The sequence below is a fragment of the Triticum aestivum genome, chromosome 5B (genome assembly GCF_018294505.1).
Source record: "Triticum aestivum cultivar Chinese Spring chromosome 5B, IWGSC CS RefSeq v2.1, whole genome shotgun sequence".
Classification (NCBI taxonomy): Eukaryota; Viridiplantae; Streptophyta; class Magnoliopsida; order Poales; family Poaceae; genus Triticum; species Triticum aestivum.
In genome coordinates, this window is record NC_057807.1 from 4280638 (window position 1) to 4301823 (window position 21186).

Sequence of the window (21186 nt, forward strand, 5' to 3'; positions counted from 1 at the left end):
CTCCCCTGGACATGAGACGGGCCTGTCATTTTGGCTCAATCATTTACCTTCTCCACATGCTAGGTCATACCACATGTCAACCAGGGCCTCCCAACAATCGTCCTTCATCCAGGTTTCCTTCACCTAGCTAGTCAGACAAAATCGAATAATTGAGGAACAAGAGGGATGAATGTACTAGCAACTGATGTAGTCACTTACCACTGACAGGTAATCTTCTCGCGACAAGTTGGTCAGGCAAGCAGTCTTCCTTGTCATCTTCTCTCCCTTTTCATCGAGCGGCCGACACTACATCATGGCTTTGTACCGCAGCGTGTGCTTGGTGTCAGAGAGTATCTTTCGGGCAGATTTCACGATGCCTTTGATCGCCTTCTGCTGCTCACCATTGATCAATTGTGAGTATAGTGGGTGAAAGAACATGCGGTGACCCCATGTTTGGTTTTGGTAATTGATGACAATCTCTATGGACTAATGGTTGCCTTGAGTTATATTTGAAGGTTTTGTCCATAGTCTTTTCTTGGAGTACATGTGTTGGCTTCAAGGAGAGTTTGTGTTGACCAAGGTGCTATTAAGGAATTATCCAAAGATTGGTCATGTGAGAGTTGAGCTTATTGCAAGCATATCTTGAAGAAGAAGGTTGTGTGATCATTCATGTTTACCTTCAATACATCATCCAAATGAAGAGAGTTGCAAAGATTCAAGGTTGATCAAGACTAAGTCAATAGTGAATCAAGTTGATCAACTCACAAAGCGTAGAAGATGTACCGAGAGAGATCAAGTGATCCCATGGTATGGTAAGCATTGTCCATTGCACTTTGTGTACTAACCCATGGTCTATGTGAGAGTTCTATGTGGGGTTAGGTACGTATCCATGGGCTTGCATCAAGAGGAAGATATCATCAACCCATGGAAATGATGACATCAAGTGGTGATCGTCATCAAGATTGCCATGTGCAAGTTCAAGTGGAGCATCACGAAGAGATCAAGTGCTTGAATCTTGCCATCCATTGTGGTGTCAATGGACTTGTGAAGATGAGCCGAAGAGTGGCTCACCCATAGTGAACTATGGGGGAGCAATCATCTAGTCTTCATCGAGCCAACACAATCAAGAAAGGTGGTCCAAATTGAGGGAGTCAAGATCGTCTTCATCTAGATCAAGTGGACCATGTGCAAGGCAAAGGTTTTCCCTTGATAGGTTTTCTATTTTACCGGTCTTGTGGTGGTAGTTGGGAGACCGAGTTATAGGATCATTTGCCGTAATATCAAGGGGGGCTCTCAAGTTGGTAGCTTGATCGTATCATTAGTAGAGAGCTCAAACCATTGCATCCTTGCATCATGTTTCTTAGAGCTTATGGTCATCTTGATGACAAGCTTGAGTTCATCGAAAACGGAGTTCGCATGCGTCTTCTATGATGTTTTCAGTGTTGGAGGTTTTACCGGTCTTATCCGATGAAGGGTTCTCACCATTTTCTTATTGGACTTTTCTCATTTTCTTATTCTTGATATTTCTATCAAAATTGTGTTAGCCCATGTCGTTAGCTTTCCAACAAACTTGATTTCGTTGAGTTGGGAGTCAGTTTGCAAAAGTTGTGGCTGTTTTGGTAAAAGGCTGCAGCGGTACTACCGCGACTAGAGCGGGTGTAATTTTTTACTACCGCTCCAGAGCGGTACTACCGCGGCTCCTGAGCGGTAGTACCGCTCCAGAGCAGTACTACCGTGGCTCCTAGGCGGTAGACCGCTCCGGACCAAAAACTCGTGTTTTCTCTCTCGTTGGGCTGTTTTGACCGTGCTAAGCGGTAGTACCACTCCTCCAAGCGGTAGTACCGCTTGTGCACGACCTGAGCACATAACGGTTGGATTCGGGAGGTCCTATAAAAGGGGGTGTCGGTGTCAAAACCGGCGGATCTCGGGTAGGGGGTCCCGAACTGTGCGTCTAGGCGGATGGTAACAGGAGACGAGGGACACGATGTTTTACCCAGGTTCGGGCCCTCTTGATGGAGGTAAAACCCTACGTCCTGCTTGATTAATATTGATGATGTGTGTTACAAGAGTAGATCTACCACGAGATCAAGGAGGCTAAACCCTAGAAGCTAGCCTATGGTATGATTGTTGTTCGTCCTATGGACTACATCCATCCGGTTTATATAGACACCGAAGAGGGCTAGGGTTACACAAAGTCGGTTACAAAGGTAGGAGATCTACGTATCCGTATCGCCAAGCTTGCCTTCCACGCCAAGGAAAGTCCCATCCGGACACGGGACGAAGTCTTTAATCTTCTATCTTCATAGTCTTGGAGTCCGACCGATGATGATAGTTCGGCTATCCGGACACCCCCTAGTCCGGGACTCCCTCAGTAGCCCCCGAACCGGGCTTCAGCGACGATGAGTCCGGCGCGTATATTGTCTTCGGCGTCGTAAGGCGGGTTCTCCTTCAAACTTCATGTTCCCTTCGAATAGTGTCCGGCTTCCTTATAAATGTTGCGCTCCTTGGCTTCTACGCCCAATAATGGCCCTCTTCCACGTGTCGTATGAATGCGAAAGGCTGGGGTATTTTTACATTTTACCCCCTAACCGTGCGAACGAGCCGCCTATAAGAGAGGCGAGGATCTAGATCCAGCTTGCACCATCCTCCATCCGCAAGTTCTCATCGAAGCGCCTCTAACAAAAATCCATTCCATCATGGATAGTCGACGCGGCTCCTCCTCTCGCGCTCCCGGCCCTAAGCCAGGAGATTGGGGGAGACGCTCAGTTCCACACAGCGAGCTAGTGGTGCTCCAAACCGAGGGATATCTTCCCCCAGCTTTCATGGTTCCGGTTCGAGCCGGACTAGCCACCTACAAGGGTGGGAAGCAGGCGGAGAGCGTCCCCAATCCCTCCAAAGGAGAGCGGGTGTGCTTCGTCCCCTACTTAATAAGGGGACTCGGATTTCCTATACATCCGTTTCTCCGGGGGCTCCTGGAGTTTTACGGACTCCAGCTTCATCATCTTACACCTGCCTCCATTTTGCACATCGCGGGCTTTGTAGCTCTGTGTGAGCTGTTCTTGGGCATTGAGCCCCATTTTGCGCTGTGGAAGAGGCTGTTTTGCCTCGTACCCCGCTCTCACGAGGGGTCGATATATCAAGTGGGCGGAGCCGAAATATGGCGCATCGCCGGGACCGGATATCTGTCCGGGACCCCGAAGAAGGCGTTCGAAGACTGGCCTTCGGAGTGGTTTTATATGGAGGACGCTCCGTTGCCGGATCCAGTCCGAATCGGCCTTCCGGAGTGCAGCAACGCTCCACTGAAGAAACGCCTGAGTTGGCGCCCACGAAGCCCTTAACAAGAAGATGATAGGAGCGTCCATTACTTGATGGGCCGGATACGGCTGCTAGCCCATTCCGGATTAACCATGATCGGAGTCATGGCCACATGCATTATGCGCGGGGTGCAGCCGCTCCAATATAGGGGCTACCCCATGTGGGACTTCAATGGAGACGATGACGCCACCCGTCACGGCCGCAAGGGACCTGGCTCGGCCGACGACCTGGTGAAGATCCTGTCCGGCTTGTACAAGGGGGAGAAGGAGGACTTCCTCCGCACGAATCCTCTGAACGGATTTTCCATGAACAACCCTCGGAGCTGGGTAAGCGGTCGCATGCATATCTGATCCGTGCCTTTAAAGGCAATTGTCTTATTGTATGATTTTGACACAGGAACTGCGTCGGGATGTGGAGGGCATAAAAAGCCCAGCTCCACAACCCGAGGATCCAGAAAGGTCCCTTGATCCGGCCTCCGAAGAGGATCCGGACTTAGCGGTGGAACTGATCGACGGGGTGTTCCACCAGCTCAGCATAGACAATGCTTTAGTCGCCATTACGGCTGACTACCCCGGTTTATTTCCGGCCTCCCAGGTGACTACGACCGAGGTCTTGACACCATCATTTGATCCGTGCTCAATTCTGACCATCCCATACTGATGGTGCATCGCAGGAGGTGCCTTTAAGGCGGGAAGCCGAACCCGCGGTGGCCGACCAACAAGGGTCAGTTCGGCCCGGCAGGCGGAAGAGGAGTGCGACGCGAACTGAAACGTCGCCGCAACGGTACGGAGCACCGCTATTTTTAAGGGAAGGATTCCCAGGAGGTATATTAATGCTCATAACTTTTCCAGAAGGAGCGCTCGCCGGACAGTGTCCGGAGAGGTTGCCAATCAAGCCTCCGCCAGCCATGCTCCAACGCATGGCCCGGGAGGGGAGGCGAATACAAGGCACGAGCCGGACGCTCCTCCGACGGAGGATGCCGACAGGCTGTCCGCCACCCGGTCTGAGGTGGAGAGCGCCATGAATCACAGGCGTCGCCGGACAGTTCTTCGTGACGCGTGTTTCTCCCCGGAGGCGTTAAATGCCTTTGATGCGGGAAACGCGCACCTCCGTGCCGCTCAAGATGGGTTAACCAGAGCCACGGAGCAGTATGTGAAAGACATACGTGTAAGTAATTTTAATAGTTATATATGCCAGTAGCCCCCGAGACTTAAAATAGTTAAAATAACTGATTTAAGGATCAATTTCTATGCAGGATCTTACGGTGAAGAATACCCATCTGTCCCAGGAGCTCCAAGAGTGCAAGGCCCAACTTGAGGCCGCACTGGCCGCTACAGGGGGAGCCACAGAGACCCCCGCTGGTAAGACGTACTTTGAAAAGATAATTAATTAACAAAGTGCGGCGTGAATCTGACAATAATATTGCAGAGGGCGCCGGACTAGATCCGGACAAGCAACAGCTACTGCGTCAGCTAAAGGCCGGCGAGAGGGTGCTTATGAAGGTGCAGCAGGAGAGAAACAAGCTCCAAGATGCCCACACCCAGCTAGGAGAAGAGCTGAAAGGTGTTCGGGCCCAGCTGTCTGGCTCCTTGAAGGAGAATCAGCGGCTTCGTCGCGGCATTTATAGTAAGTGCTTGAGCAAATTCCTTTGAAAAGAAGAATTCGGCGAGGAAGTCGATTGACAGAAATATGTCTTTAGGTGTGCTCACAGGTCGCCCTGCGGAGGAAATGCCTGGGTCAACAGGTGACCAACTTCCCGAGCTGGTGCAATTGTTCGAACGTGTTCGGCAGGCGATGAGTGGCGTCGTTCAGGCTTTATGGCCATCCGTCTCCCTACCCGAGGGCCTTGGTGAGCTTGCTGAGAAGCTTCAGGGAGCACGGCGACGCCTCCGTTTGTGGAAGATATCGGCCTGCCGTCAGGGCGCCAGGGAGGCCTGGGCCATGGTGAAGACGCGCTACCCGAAGGCTGACCCAAACCACATGGCCGAGGTCGGACCTGCGGGGCCTGATGGGAAGGAGATCCCTGTGAGCTTGATGTACGGCCAAGTAGAACTGGCCGCGAAATATTCCCAACAGGACTGTAAATTAGACAGCCTGTTAGATGGGATTGAGGAGGAGTACAATCAGTCGGTTTGACGATGTAATTTGAAATGACATGTAAGATGCCTTCTAGCCGGATTGTAGATCGTTTGTCTTTGCGGACCGTTTCGCTTCAACCTCGGGACCCAACAGTCCGGAGTGTGTCCGAATACCCCTACGGTTATAAAAGAACCGGGGCATGCATGGAGACAAGGCGTCGGGGTCATAATTGCTTTATCAGACAAGTGCCCAACTAGTTATGTTATATTACATGGTTAGTAAGAAACATCTTCCAGGGAGAATAGTTCCGTTAAGGGTTCCTTTCCCTGGGAGGCATGCCCTAAGGTGCAATGCCGGACTGCGAAAATAGCAGAAAAAGCATCTGGGGGCAGATAAATAAGTAAGTAATAAATCATCTTTCAAGTCACCGACCGAATATTCTCTTAAGAACGCTAGCTTTCGGCTTCACCCAGTCTGAGGTACACATCCGGCTGACCCGGCAGTAACAATCGCAGAGGTGCTCCCTTTACCTCCTAGCCGAACAATCGGGAATGTAGGGGTAAGCACAGGAGCCAGGCAACCCAGCTTGGCCAAAACTTAAGTCATATCGATGCATATAATGGTGAATAAAAGGTACATGCGGAAGTATGACACATGTATTGGGCGTGAAGCCCATATTAATAAGCTTCTGGTAAAGAAGCCCCCAGGTATAATGAGTGCTAGGAGCACATCAAGTGTGTGCGAACAAAGCGCAAATCAGCCTATAAAAGGTATTGAGAAAAAAAGTGGGAAGAAGGAGGGGGACAAGAGACAGTAAAAAATATAAAAAGGTGGACGGGGGAGTGAGACGAACTCTGAGTCCGGTGTTTAGGCGTAGAATCTTCGGAGACGGGCTGCGTTCCATGGGTTCGGCTCGAGTCGGTTGTCAGATGCTTTACGTAGACGGTATGCTCCGCCGGTCAGGACTTGGTCGATGATGAAGGGACCTTCCCACTTGGGCTTAAGTTTGTCCTTTTTCTTGTCCGGCAGGCGTAGAACGAGTTCGCCGACATTGTAAGTTTTGGCCCGTACTTCTCTGCTTTGATATCTTCGAGCCTGCTGCTGATAAAATGCGGAACGAGCCTTTGCCACGTCCCGCTCCTCCTCTAAGGCGTCCAAACTGTCCTGCCGATCCAACTCGGCTTCTCTTTCTTCGTACATGCGCACACGAGGTGAGTCATGAATTATATCGCAGGGCAGAACTGCCTCTGCGCCGTATACCATGAAAAATGGTGTGAATCCAGTAGTTCGGTTTGGCGTGGTCCGCAGCCCCCAGAGTACGGAGTCGAGCTCCTCTACCCAGTGCGTGTTAGATTCCTTGAGGGACCGCACTAGTCTGGGTTTGATGCCGCTCATGATTAGACCATTTGCTCGCTCGACTTGACCGTTAGTTTGGGGGTGATAGACTGAAGCGTAATCGAGCTTGATGCCCATGTTTTTGCACCAGAGTTTAACCTCGTCGGCCGTGAAGTTCGTGCCGTTATCAGTGATGATGCTGTGGGGGACGCCAAAACGGTGTACTACCCCGGATATGAAGTCTATCACCGGTCCGGATTCTGCCGTTTTAACCGGCTTGGCCTCAATCCATTTGGTGAATTTGTCCACCATGACCAATAAGTATTTGTGCTTGTGGGTTCCCCCTTTAAGGGGTCCAACCATGTCAAGCCCCCAGACCGCGAACGGCCAGGTAATGGGTATAGTTTTGAGGGCGGTGGGTGGCATATGGCTCTGATTAGCAAAGAGCTGGCAACCGACGCATCGTTGGACTAAGTCCTGAGCATCTGCCCGGGCTGTCGGCCAATAAAATCCTGTACGGAAGGCCTTGCCTACAAGGGCCCGGGCTGCAGCGTGGTGCCCGCCGAGTCCGGCGTGAATTTCAGCCAGGAGATTCCGCCCCTCCTCTTCGGAGATACACCTTTGAAGGACTCCGGTTGTGCTTTTCTTATAAAGTTCTCCCTCATGGACCTTGTAGGCTTTAGATCGCCGAACTATGCAGCGGGCCTCATTTTGGTCTTCGGGAAGTTCCTGCCGAATTAAGTAGGCTAGGAATGGTTCTGTCCACGGGGCAATTACTGCCATTATTTCGTGAGCTGAAGGTGTTATTTCAATGGCTGAGCCACCGATTGTGTCAGAATGGTCTGAGTTAGGTGATGCAGCTGGCTCCGGATTGTTATTTCCGGACTCCTCTTCCCATAACACAGATGGCTTAAAGAGCCGTTCCAGGAAGATGTTTGGAGGGATGGCGTCTCGTTTCGCGCCGATGCGCGCTAACACGTCTGCTGCCTGGTTATTATCCCGGGCTACATGGTGGAATTCGAGTCCTTCGAACCGAGCTGACATTTTTAGGACGGTGTTGCGGTAAGCTGCCATTTTTGGATCTTTGGCGTCAAAGTCTCCACTTACTTGGGATATTGCGAGGTTTGAATCCCCGCGCACCTCTAGGCATTGAATGCCCATGGAGATTGCCATCCGGAGGCCATGCAAAAGGGCCTCGTATTCGGCTGCGTTGTTGGAGTCCATGTACATTATTTGAAGTACGTATTAGATTGTGTCTCCAGTTGGGGACGTCAGGACGACGCCAGCCCCCAAGCCAGCCAACATTTTGGATCTGTCGAAATGCATGATCCAATTGGAGTATGCGCCGTACTCTTGGGAGTTCGGCTTCGGTCCATTCGGCGACGAAGTCTGCCAGAACCTGCGACTTTATAGCTCGCCGTGGTTTATAGGTTATGTCAAATGGTAAGAGCTCAATAGCCCATTTTGCAATCTTGCCCGTTGCGTCGCGATTGTTTATAATATCATTGAGAGGTACTTCGGAGGCCACCGTTATGGAACACTCTTGAAAGTAGTGTCGTAGCTTCCGGGATGCCATGAACACCGCATATGCTATCTTTTGATAATGTGGGTACCGGGACTTGCATGGAGTTAGAACAGTGGATACGTAATACACTAGTTTTGAAGAGGGAATCTGTGCCCTTCTGTCTCTCGCTCAACGACGAGTACCGCGCTGACAACTTGATGTGTTGCTGCGATATATAATAACATAGGTTCGCCCAGGTTGGGTGCGGCCAGGACCGGATTTGTTGCCAGTATGGCCTTTATTTCTTCGAGTCCGGCCGTGGCAGCATCCGTCCATTCGAAATGTTCGGTGCGCCGGAGGAGGCGGTAGAGGGGCAGAGCCTTTTCTCCCAAACGGGAGATGAAGCGACTTAAGGCCGCTACGCATCCGGTTAGTTTTTGTATTTGCTTGAGGTCCTTTGGAATATCCAATTGTGACAGAGCTCGGATTTTGGGCGGGTTTGCTTCAATTCCTCTACCGGATACGATGAAGCCCAAGAGCTTTCCGGCTGGTACGCCGAAGACGCATTTTTCCGGATTGAGCTTAATGTCATATGCTCGAAGGTTGTCGAACGTCACCCTCAAGTCTTCTACTAGAGTTTCGACGTGTTTGGTCTTGACGACCACATCGTCTACGTATGCCTCTACTGTTTTGCCTATCTGGGTAGCCAGACATGTTTGAATCATGCGCTGATATGTTGCGCCGGCGTTTTTGAGTCCGAAGGGCATTGTGTTGAAGCAGAATGGCCCATATGGAGTAATGAATGCCGTTGCAGCCTGGTCTTTCTCCGCCATCTTGATTTGATGGTATCCGGAGTATGCGTCGAGGAAGCACAATGAATCGTGCCCTGCGGTAGCATCGATGATTTTGTTGATGCGAGGGAGGGGGAAAGGGTCCTTTGGACATGCCTTGTTAAGGTCTTTAAAATCGACGCAGAGGCGCCGGGATTTGTCCTTTTTTTGTACCATTACTAGATTGGCTAGCCAGTCCGGATGTTTTATATCTCTGATGAATCCGGCTTCTAAGAGTTTGGCTAGCTCCTCTCCCATTGCCTGTCTTTTGGGTTCGGAAAATCGCCGAAGAGCTTGTTTGACCGGCTTGAATCCTTTTAGGATGTTTAGGCTGTATTCTGCCAGCCTGCGTGGGATTCCTGGCATGTCTGAAGGGTGCCAGGCAAAAATGTCCCAATTTTCCCGAAGGAATTCTCGTAGTGCGGCTTCGACATCAGGACTTAATTGGATGGACCTGAAATTTGACTATTTCGTCTGCTGGTTTAAAAGAGGTGGACTTGGACCTCTTATCGAGTATCACATCGTCCCTATCCACCGTGGAGCGCAGCACAGTTAGTTCCTCTGCCGCTAGGGCTTCGGACAATGCCTCTAGGGCCAGTGCGGCTGTCTTATTTTTAGCGCGGAGTGCTGTATCTGGATCACTGGCAAGAGTGATTATCCCATTGGGTCCGGGCATTTTGAGCGTCATGTACCCGTAGTGGGGTATAGCTTGGAAGATTGTGAATGCCTCTCGCCCTAACAAAGCGTGATATCCGCTGCCGAATGGGGCCACTTGGAACGTGACCTCCTCGGACCTGTAATTGTCCGGTGAGCCAAACACTACATCTAGTGTGATTTTTCCTGTGCAGCGTACTTCTCGACTAGGGATTAAAGGTTGTGCTGCTTCGCTCGATGCGGCTCCAGTCAATATCCATTTTTTGAAGGGTTTCGTCGTAGATGAGGTTTAATCCACTGCCGCCATCCATGAGTACCTTGGTAAGGCGAAAGCCGTCCACTATCGGACTGAGGACCAATGCGGCTGGTGCTCTAGCTGTTCGGAATTTAGGTTCGTCGCTGGCGTTGAAGGTGGTAGCCGTGTCACTCCATGGATTTGCTGTTGCTACTTGGTAGACTTCGGCGAGGCCGCGGATTGTTCGTTTTCGCATGTTATTTGATGCGAAAGTCTTGAAGATTGTTAATACCGTACCGGTACTGCTGGGCTGTTTGCCCGGGGCTAAAAAGCCTTCGCCACTTTTGGCCACCTTCCGTAGTATCCAACATGCTCGAAGGCTGTGTGTTGGAGTGGCGCCCTCCGTACTGTGGATTTTGCAGGGTCCGTTGAGCCAGCCCTCCAATACGGTTCCATGCCCTTTAGGGGTTTTTTGCTTTTTGGTTTTTAACCCAGGTGCTTGAGTATGGTGCACCCTTTTACTTCGGACTAGGGTTGTAGTCAAGGCCAGACTGTCCCAAAACCTAGCTTCGGTGTTCCTGACACTCTCCACCGCACAGTATTTTTGTACGATGGTCGCTAGGTCGACGAAGTGTGTAACTTCACGATGACTTATGGCGTTCATGATTCCCTTGTCCGTGCAATTGTTGCAGAAAATTGAAATCGCGCTTTCTTCGCAGCAGTCCTTTATCCTGTTCATAACCAGGAGGAATCTGGCCCAGTAATGATGTACTGTTTCATCGGGCTCTTGCCGTATTCGAGAGAGATCACTTATGTTTGGGTGGGCGGGTGGAATCAAGTTCGGAACCCCGCCCGATCTGAGGCTCAAAGGCCAAGAAGTTTCCGGATTTGGAAGCTTGACTTGCTGGATGCTTTCCAATGAATCTAGTCCGATGCCTGACTCTAAGTTTAGTATTTGATTAGCGTCCGTCCCTCCGCGGGAATCCGGCTTGGAGGGATCAGGAATCCGGACATAGTTGGTTTTCAAAGTAGAAGAAGGGTTGCCGCATTGTCCCTCTACCACGACAATGTGGTGGGTAGCCCGAGGAGAGTTAATCTCTCTCGGATCGGTTTTAAGCCCAATCTAATCGTAGTCTGTAGCGACTCCCAGGGCGGCGATGCGATCCAAGAGCTCGTTTACAGAGGAGAGCTCAATCGGATCTAACTGCTCAGCGAATTCCAAGCCGACGTGAAGATCACTTTTGATGACCTGAGAGGTCATCATCGGAGTGGTGGCCGAAATGGCGGTCATAAGAAAACCACCTAGCCGGACAGTTTGGCCGGCGGCCAAAGCTCCCTTGACGACGGTGCCGTCTTTAAAGACGGGAAAAGGCATCCTTCCTGATCGCGACGGCACAGAGGAACTCTCAATGAAAGCACCAATGTCGGTGTCAAAACCGGCGGATCTCGGGTAGGGGGTCCTGAACTGTGCGTCTAGGCGGATGGTAACAGGAGACGAGGGACACGGTGTTTTACCCAGGTTCGGGCCCTCTTGATGGAGGTAAAACCCTACGTCCTGCTTGATTAATATTGATGATGTGTGTTAGAAGAGTAGATCTACCACGAGATCAAGGAGGCTAAACCCTAGAAGCTAGCCTATGGTATGGTTGTTGTTCGTCCTATGGACTACAGCCATCCGGTTTATATAGACACCGGAGAGGGCTAGGGTTACACAAAGTCGGTTACAAAGGTAGGAGATCTACGTATCCGTATCGCCAAGCTTGCCTTCCACGCCAAGGAAAGTCCCATCCGGACACGGGATGAAGTCTTCAATCTTCTATCTTCATAGTCTTGGAGTCCGGCCGATGATGATAGTTCGGCTATCCGGACACCCCCTAGTCCGGGACTCCCTCAGGGGGTCTTCTTCCCCAATGAACCTAATTCTTTGAGCTCGTGTTCTTCCCCCATTGTTTACCTTCTTCGAGCTTGCTAACTCTCAATCCCTCCAATGATTCTTGCTAGTTCTTGAGGGAAAAGAGAGAGGAGATCTAGATCCACGTTTCCACCAATCACTTTCTCCTCTAAGTGAGGGGAACCCCTTGGATCTAGATCTTGGAGTTCTTCGTGTTCTTCTTTCGTTCTTCCTCTCATTTTCCTCCCTAGCATTAGTTGCTTTGGTGGGATTTGGGAGAGAAGGACTTGGGCACTCCGTGTGCCCTTGCCATTGCATTTGGTGCATCGGTTTGAGTTATCCACGTGATACGTGGAAGTTACAAGTTGGGAAGCTAATTACTCTTGGTGCTTGGTGCCCTTGAGCTTGTTCCTCTTGGGTGCTTGGGCGCCCTAGACGGTTGGTGCTGTTCGGAGCTCAATCATTGTGGTGTAAAGCTCCGGGCAAGCATCGGGGTCTCCAATTAGGTTGTGGAGATCGCCCCGAGCAATTTGACGGGTACCGGTGACCGCCCCCAAGGGTTGCCAAAGTGTACGGGTCCGGTGACCGCCCCCAAGGGTTGCCATTTGTACGGGTTCGGTGACCGCCCTCAAGGGTCCCTTAGTGGAATCACGGCATCTTGCATTGTGCGAGGCCATGAGGAGATTACGGTGGCCCTAGTGGCTTCTTGGGGAGCATTGTGCCTCCACATCGCTCCAAACGGAGATTAGCATCCGCAAGGGTGTGAACTTCGGGATACATCGTCGTCTCCGCGTGCCTCGGTTATCTCTTACCCGAGCCCTTTACTTATGCACTTTACTTTGTGATAGCCATATTGTTCTTTGTCATATATCTTGCTATCACATAGTTTCTTATATTGCTTAGCATAAGTTGTTGGTGCACATAGGTGATCCTAGTTGTTTTACGTTTTGTGCTTGACAAATTAACCGCTAGGTTTATTCCGCATTTGTTCAAGCCTAAACCGTAATTATTTTAAAGCGCTTATTCACCCCCCTGTAGGCGACATCCTCGATCTTTCAATTGGTATCAGAGCCTCGTCTCTCTTTGTTAGGCTTAACCGCCTAGAGAGTAAATATGTCGACTAGGGGATTAGGATTCTCTGACACTCTTAGTTTCGATGGCACAAATTTTGATGTTTGGGTAATTTGCATGCTTAATCTCTTTAGGGTCATGGACCCAAATTTAGAGCGAATTGTAGATATGGGTTTTTCTCCTCCAAAGGATCCCCAAAGATTATCTTTAGAGGATGAGAAAAACTCTTATCTCAATGCTCAAGCTTCTAATGTGCGTTTTGATGCTTGGAGCAATGTAGTTATTTTTCAACTCATGCCGTTCCGGGATGCTCATGAGTTGTGGACAAAGCTTCAAGATAAATATGGTGTGTCCAATTTTTGTGGGGATGATTGTTCCCCCTCCACCTCCGGTCGTATAGTCTTCTCAACTTCTTCTACTTCACCCACATGTGGTTTGCCACAAGGTAATGATATGGTGAGTAGTGTTGGTCATTGCAATGGTGATAGTATGCTTATTGTGGATGATCCTTCATCACTATATTATTGCAATGCTCCTTCTTTGGGCTTTAACACTTCAAGCACTCCAAATGTTTCACATGCTTGTGTTGATAGTCCTTGCATATCATGTAGAAATTGCTTGACTAAATCGCATGATGATATGCTTGCTATGTCTTGTTGCCATGATAAAATCTATTTCCTCGAATTATTGTGCTAACAATGTAGAGGAAACCGAACACTCCATGGAACAAGATGTGGTGTTTAATGGTGCCTCAAGGGATCCTACATCATCATCTATTGCTTTTTGCCTTATGGCTAAGGCATCAAAGGTATCTCCTACTTTGTACCCCAATATGTCTCTTGATGATGATGTTGATGCTAATGATGATGAGGATAATGATGAAGAGAATGATAATGTTGCCTCCTTAAAAACTAAGGGGGAGATGATTTTTAAATCTCTTCATAAAAATAAAATTGCTCATTCCAACTTCATGGAAATTATGTCCATTGCCATTGAGGGCAAGAAATATATTGAGGAGTTGGAATCTCATCTCGAGGAGCATGAGGTCACCATTGAGAAAATGGAAGCTCATGGGCGTGATTACGCAAATGAGATCGCGGAGCTATCTCAAGCTCTTGAACATGAGCAAACCACCTCCGAATCTCTTGAGGAGACTTTTGCTCTAGAATTATCTAGAGTGAGGGAATCTCATGATAGAGCTCTTGAGGTGGCCAACGATTTCAAAACTAAAAATGCTAAGCTTGAAGTTTCTCATGCTAGACTCCTTGAGGATTTTGAGCACCTCGAAAATGACTCAAGGGTCATCAAGGGTGAGCTCATCAAACTCACCGAGTCTCATGCCCAACTTGAAGCTTCTTATTTAAAAGAGCTTGCCAAGTTGCCTTCTCCTCTTGTTGTTAATGATGATGCTTGTGCTACTAATTCTATTACTTGTGAAGCATCCATTTTGAAGGAGAATGTTGAGCTACGGGCTCAACTTGAGGTGCTATCTAGCAATTATGGGAAATTGGAAGAAAGTCATGAAAAGCTCTCAAGCTCTCATGATGATCTTCTAGTATCCCATAGTGTTCTAAAGATAGCTCATGAGGCCATGATTGCTAAGGTAACATCTAGTGAGCCCGATGTGGATACTAGCACTACTTCTAGTCAAAATAGTATATTGCCATGTGCTAGTCCTTGTAATTCATCTACTCACAATGTTGGTACATCTTGTGATGAATTGCTCTCCTTGCCTTGTTGCTCTAACGATGAAGCTTATACTTCCTCTAGTACTTGTGTTGAGACTAACCATGTAGAGGAAATCAAAGAGCTCAAGGCCCAAGTCACTTCTTTGAAGAAAGACTTGGAAAAGTGTCATGAAGGGAAGGCCACACTCAACAATATCTTGAGTGTGCAAAAATCCCCCAATGACAAAGGTGGACTTGGATTCAACTCCAACAAGAAGAAGACGTCCAAGTTGAACAAGAAGAAGGGCCAAGAACAAGTCAAGAATTCGGCCAAGATTGTTTGCTTCAAGTGCAAAGTCGAAGGGCATCATTTTAGATCTTGCCCATTGAAGAAGAAGGCCATTAATGTCAAGCAACAAGGAAGAGGGCACAATTTCAATCTCATGCTCAACATCAAGTTGAAGAAAGGCCTCTTCCCAAGAAGATTCAAGTTAATGCTTCTCAAATTGAGAAATCAAGTGAGAAGAAAGTGAAGAGTAGACGTTGCTACTTATGTCGTGAGAAAGGTCACGTCGCTTCTTCATGCACTAGTGGTAACTTATCAAACCCAATTATTATTGATGATATCTATTCTCTTGGTAAGGATAAGGTTGGCAATGTGTTTGCCAAGTTTGTTGGTACTCAAAGTGGTGTCAAGAAAAGAACCATTTGGGTAGTCAAACCTATTGTGACTAACCTCTTAGGACCCAACTTGGTTGGGGACCAACAAGCTCAAACTTGATCAATAGGTGTTGTTGGAGGGCATTGGAGACTTGGCTACATTATGAAGAATTAAGGGGACTTCATCATTCTCTTTGTCTCAAGCCAAGTCAATTGGATTATCAAGTTTCTATCTTATATCCAATGTCCCTCCTTGCGGTAACTTGTACTTAAATTGTTTACCTTGAAATTTACTTGCCCCCTTGCATGTTTTGGTTTTGTTCCTTGCATGTGTTTGTATATGTTGCGCTTCCAACTTGCTTAGCTTGAGCAATCAAGTATGTGTGCGTTGGTTTGCACATCATGTACGTGTGCATCATGCGTTGAGCCTTTTTGCTTCCTGTTTGCATCCTAGTTGGCTCGTGTGAGAGATCAATGGAACATCCCATTTTTGGGGAGTGATGTGCTTTGTGCACCTCACAATCCTATAAATGTGTGTACATGAGGAATACCATCTAGTATTGATATTACTAGATTATCTAGTCGCTAGTTGGTATATCTCTCATGAGAAATTCAAATTCTAAAAATTCCATTGATTATCTCATGTTGGATCCTCTTATTGCCTCTTGTTAAGTTCTTATTGGTATCACATTATGGGGGAGTAATATACTAAGTGCATATTACAAGCCTAGAAAATCTGTACATTTGAGATATTGTCACCTAGAATTGATATTGTAAATTATCTTGTTCCTAGGTGGCATGTTAGCTCTACAAGTTGCAATTAGCTTTTTGTTTGGACTGAAGATGATGTCGGATATCCTTGCTATCTACCACCGGGAATTATTTCCAAATACTTCTTGTCTTTTGACAATTGGTAATCACTTATGTGTGGTAGAATTTAATTGATCATCTTTACATTGGCTTTTGTTTATTTGCCTTTTTCTCTTGCCAAGGTTTGTGTCAACTGCCGTTGTCTTCCCTACCACTTGTGGATCTTGTTTATTTCTTGTTCTTGTCTAGTGTTTTCTAGATATAGTGAAAGTGGTGATCCCACCTTGTGCATTTTGTATTCAAATGCAAATCCTATATAATGCACAACTCGTGGGGGAGCTATCCAATTTTCTTTAGAACACTCTTCTTGTGATCCTTATCAAGTGTGTTTTGGTGGAAGGCAAGCCATTTCTTTTTGGTACTTTGTGCCATCATGAAACTTTGTTGAGAGCCTGGTTTGTTTGGAACCATCCTCTCTTTGGGAGTTTGACATCTTTAGTTTAGTGTGTATCAATGGATATCTCATTCCTTGATGTATCTTTAATGATATCTTGCAAGTGATGATTTCTCCATTTGGTATCCTTTTCACTTGGCATTTCTTTGTTTTTGGTTTCGGGTTTTGAAAGTCTTGAGCATGCATGTTTACTTCATGTATTTCATTTGGCATGCTTTCTTTCTTTGACTCAATATATAGGTGAAACTCCACCTAGTCTCAATTTGGATGAGATGTGCATGAAATTCATTTTCATATCTATATGCACATATTTATGTGGAGTTTGTCCTATATATTGGTGTTTTAACTATTTGGTCCCGATGAGTTTGGGTACCGTTTAGTTTGTGTTGTTCTTCTAGGAACATTTGGAGATGCATTGGATGCTCGGCTCACTCACAAGGAAGGTGTTGTCACCATGTGCATATTGAAGTCAAGCTAGGATGATCAATGAACTATTATCTACCTTGAATTGGTATCTACTACATCCTTCCAGTGATATCTCGGTAACAAGTATCTATTCATACTTTCCCCTCTTGCATTCAACCTTGTGTATGTTGTATCTTGGCATGATATTCATTTCATATCTTGTGATACTTGTTTCCTTTGTCAAAGCATCCCAACAATGATCTCTGTTGCTAGTTGTGATGCCCTTGAGGGATGTGTGTGTGGACTTCATTTATATACAATAAGACCATATCTAGCCAAGTGCTATGCTTTCAAGCAAATATCTTATTGGTATATTTATGACTTCCTTGTGGATATCTTGTTCCTTCGTGTTGTAACTATTTCGGGTGTACATCCTTCGTTGTAGATATATATATCATCATGATTTCGTCTACATAGAACCTTATACACTTGAGATAAATTACATCTCTAGTTGATATCCTTTCTTTCACGTCCACCTTGTCTTTCTTATGTTATTTCTTTGGTGGCTCCGTGAAAGCTTGTGCCTTGAGTGCGTGTCCTCTATCGTTGCATCTTGATGCACTCTTGTGTGGTGAAGGTTATTTTCCTCTTGCTTATCTTTACGAGGTTTTTGCCATCTTAATTGGTATCCCTCGTCTTGATGAGCCTCCCCTCGTCTATCTTCACCACGGGTTGTCACAAGCATAGGTTCTCTTTTGCTTATTAGTAAGCTTGTGAACCCTTTTGCCAGTTGTGTGTGGGAATGATAGGCCTTGCACCGTGTGCCTCATTCTTTCAAGACTATGTTGATGCTTAATGCTCATCCTAATTTTAGTCTTCTCAAGTGCTTCGCCATGACTCACACACATCATTTTGGTTGAACCTATTCTTAAGTTGCCTCTTTTACATGTTGCTCAACCATGTGCTTGTTGCAAGCGCTAGGCTTTGTTTCCTATAGGCTCACTTGCACTGGATGTAAGTTTCTATTGATTTTGGGGGAGCTATGATCCTATTTTGTGCACTTTGTATTCAAATACAAAAATTCTTATGTGTGCACAAATCATGGGGAGCTTCTCCAGTTTCTTTAGAACACTCCTTCGCTCATATCATTTATTCATTCATGTGGCACGTAGGCTCATTGGTCTAGTTGGATCAATTGATATTTGTTGATTGCTTGCTTCAATTGGTATCTTTTGATTGCTTGATTGCTGGTTTCTCTCTTTCTTATGTCTTTGTGGCATATCTTTCTTTTGTGAACTTTGGGCCTAAATATAGTTTGTTTCCCTCCTAGTATTTACCGTCAAACTTGTGTATTGCATTCCTCTCTCTTATTGAGAAATACACAAATTATGGAGGAACACAATTTATATTGGCCTTCTAAGCTTTTCTCCCATTTGGCAATCGATGCCAATGGGGGAGAAGTTTCAGAGAGTTTTTAGAGAAGTTTAGAGAATTCTCTCCTCTTGGTTTGGTTTTGTTCCTAAGCATTTGCATCTCTTACTCATGCATCATTGGTTGTTGCACTGCATGGTGATGCATAATTCCTTATATAAACTCTCATGAAAGTGACTATCATCAGTTACCAAAATGGGGGAGATTGAAAGAACATGCGGTGCCCCATGTTTGGTTTTGGTATTTGATGACAATATTTATGGACTAATGGTTGCCTTGAGTTAAATTTGAAGGTTTTGTCCATAGGCTTTTCTTGGAGTACATGTGTTGGCTTCAAGGAGAGTTTGTGTTGACCAAGGTGCTATTAAGGAATTATCCAAAGATTGGTCTTGTGAGAGTTGAGCTTATTGCAAGCATATCTTGAAGAAGAAGGTTGTGTGATCATTCATGTTTACCTTCAATACATCATCCAAATGAAGAGAGTTGCAAAGATTCAAGGTTGATCAAGACTAAGTCAATAGTGAATCAAGTTGATCAACTCACAAAGCATAGAAGATGTACCGAGAGAGATCAAGTGATCCCATGGTATGGTAAGCATTGTCCATTGCACTTTGTGTACTAACCCATGGTCTATGTGAGAGTTCTATGTGGGGTTAGGTACGTATCCATGGGCTTGCATCAAGAGGAAGATATCATACAACCCATGGAAAGGATGACATCAAGTGGTGATCGTCATCAAGATTGCCGTGTGCAAGTTCAAGTGGAGCATCACGAAGAGATCAAGTGCTTGAATCTTGCCATCCATTGTGGTGTCAATGGACTTGTGAAGATGAGCCGAAGAGTGGCTCACCCATAGTGAACTATGGGCGAGCAATCATCTAGTCTTCATCGAGCCAACGCAATCAAGAAAGGTGGTCCAACTTGAGGGAGTCAAGATCATCTTCATCTAGCTCAAGTGGACCATGTGGAAGGCAAAGGTTTTCCCTTGATAGGTTTTCTATTTTACTGGTCTTGTGGTGGTAGTTGGGAGACCGAGTTATAGGATCGTTTGCCGTACTATCAAGGGGGGCTCTAAAGTTGGTAGCTTGATCGTATCGTTAGTAGAGATCTCAAACAATTGCACCCTTGCATCATGTTTCTTGGGTCTTGTTTGGTTATCTTTGTGAGTCTTAGAGCTTATGGTCATCTTGATGACAAGCTTGAGTTCATCGAAAACGGAGTTCGCATGCGTCTTTTATGATGTTTTCGGTGTTGGAGGTTTTACCGGTCTTATCCGATGAAGGGTTATCACCATTTTCTTATGGGACTTTTTCTCATTTGCTTATTCTTGATATTTCTATCAATATTGTGTTAGCCCATGTCGTTAGCTTTCCAACAAACTTGGTTTCGTTGAATTCGGAGTCCGTTTGCAAAAGTTGTGGCTGTTTTGGTAAAGGCTGCAGCGGTACTACCGCGACTAGAGCGGGTGTAATTTTTTACTACCGCTCCAGAACGGTACTACCGCGGCTCCTGAGCGGTAGTACCGCTCTAGAGCAGTACTACCGTGGCTCCTAAGTGGTAGTACCGCTCCGGACCAAAAACTCGTGTTTTCTCTCCCGTTGGGCTGTTTTGACCGTGCTAAGCGGTAGTACCGCTCCTCCAAGCGGTAGTACCGCTTGTGCACGACCTAAGCACATAATGGTTGGATTTGGGCGGTCCTATAAAAGTGGGTCTTCTTCCCCAATGAATCTAATTCTTTGAGCTCGTGTTCTTCCCCCATTGTTGACCTTCTTCGAGCTTGCTAACTCTCAATCCCTCCAATGATTCTTGCTAGTTCTTGAGGGAAAAGAGAGAGGAGATCTAGATCCATGTTTCCACCAATCACTTTCTCCTCTAAGTGAGGGGAACCCCTTGGATCTAGATCTTGGAGTTCTTCGTGTTCTTCTTTCGTTCTTCCTCTCATTTTCCTCCCTAGCATTAGTTGCTTTGGTGCCATTGCATTTGGTGCATCGGTTTGAGTTTTCCACGTGATACGTGGAAGTTACAAGTTGAGAAGCTTATTACTCTTGGTGCTTGGTGCCCTTGAGCTTGTTCCTCTTGGGTGCTTGGGCGCCCTAGACGGTTGGTCGTGCTCGGAGCTCAATCATTGTGGTGTAAAGCTCCGGGCAAGCGTCGATGTCTCCAATTAGGTTGTGGAGATCGCCCTGAGCAATTTGACGGGTACCGGTGACCGCCCCCAAGGGTTGCCAAAGTGTACGGGTTCGGTGACCGCCCTCAAGGGTCCCTTAGTGGAATCATGACATCTTGCATTGTGCCAGGGTGTGAGGAGATTACGGTGGCCCTAGTGGCTTCTTGGGGAGCATTGTGCCTCCACATCGCTCCAAACGGAGATTAGCATCCGCAAGGGTGTGAACTTCGGGATACATCATCGTCTCCGCGTGCCTCGGTTATCTCTTACCCGAGCCCTTTACTTATGCACTTTACTTTGTGATAGCCATATTGTTCTTTGTCATATATCTTGCTACCACATAGTTGCTTATATTGCTTAGCATAAGTTGTTGGTGCACATAGGTGAGCCTAGTTGTTTTAGGTTTTGTGCTTGACAAATTAACCGCTAGGTTTATTCCGCATTTGTTCAAGCCTAAACCGTAATTATTTTAAAGCGCCTATTCACCCCCCCTCTAGGCGACATCCTCGATCTTTCAGTGGGGTTTTACGCCCAAAATGCGAGTGTCGTGTTCTCCACAGGGACTAGGCGATGATGACTATGCAAGACTAAAGCTAGGTAACATGATTCGGGTGATGATAACAGGAAAATAAACCTAAGCTATCTAAGACAGTTTCGGAAAATCAACGACAAAGTAAATGAAAAGAAGCAAAGGGAGGT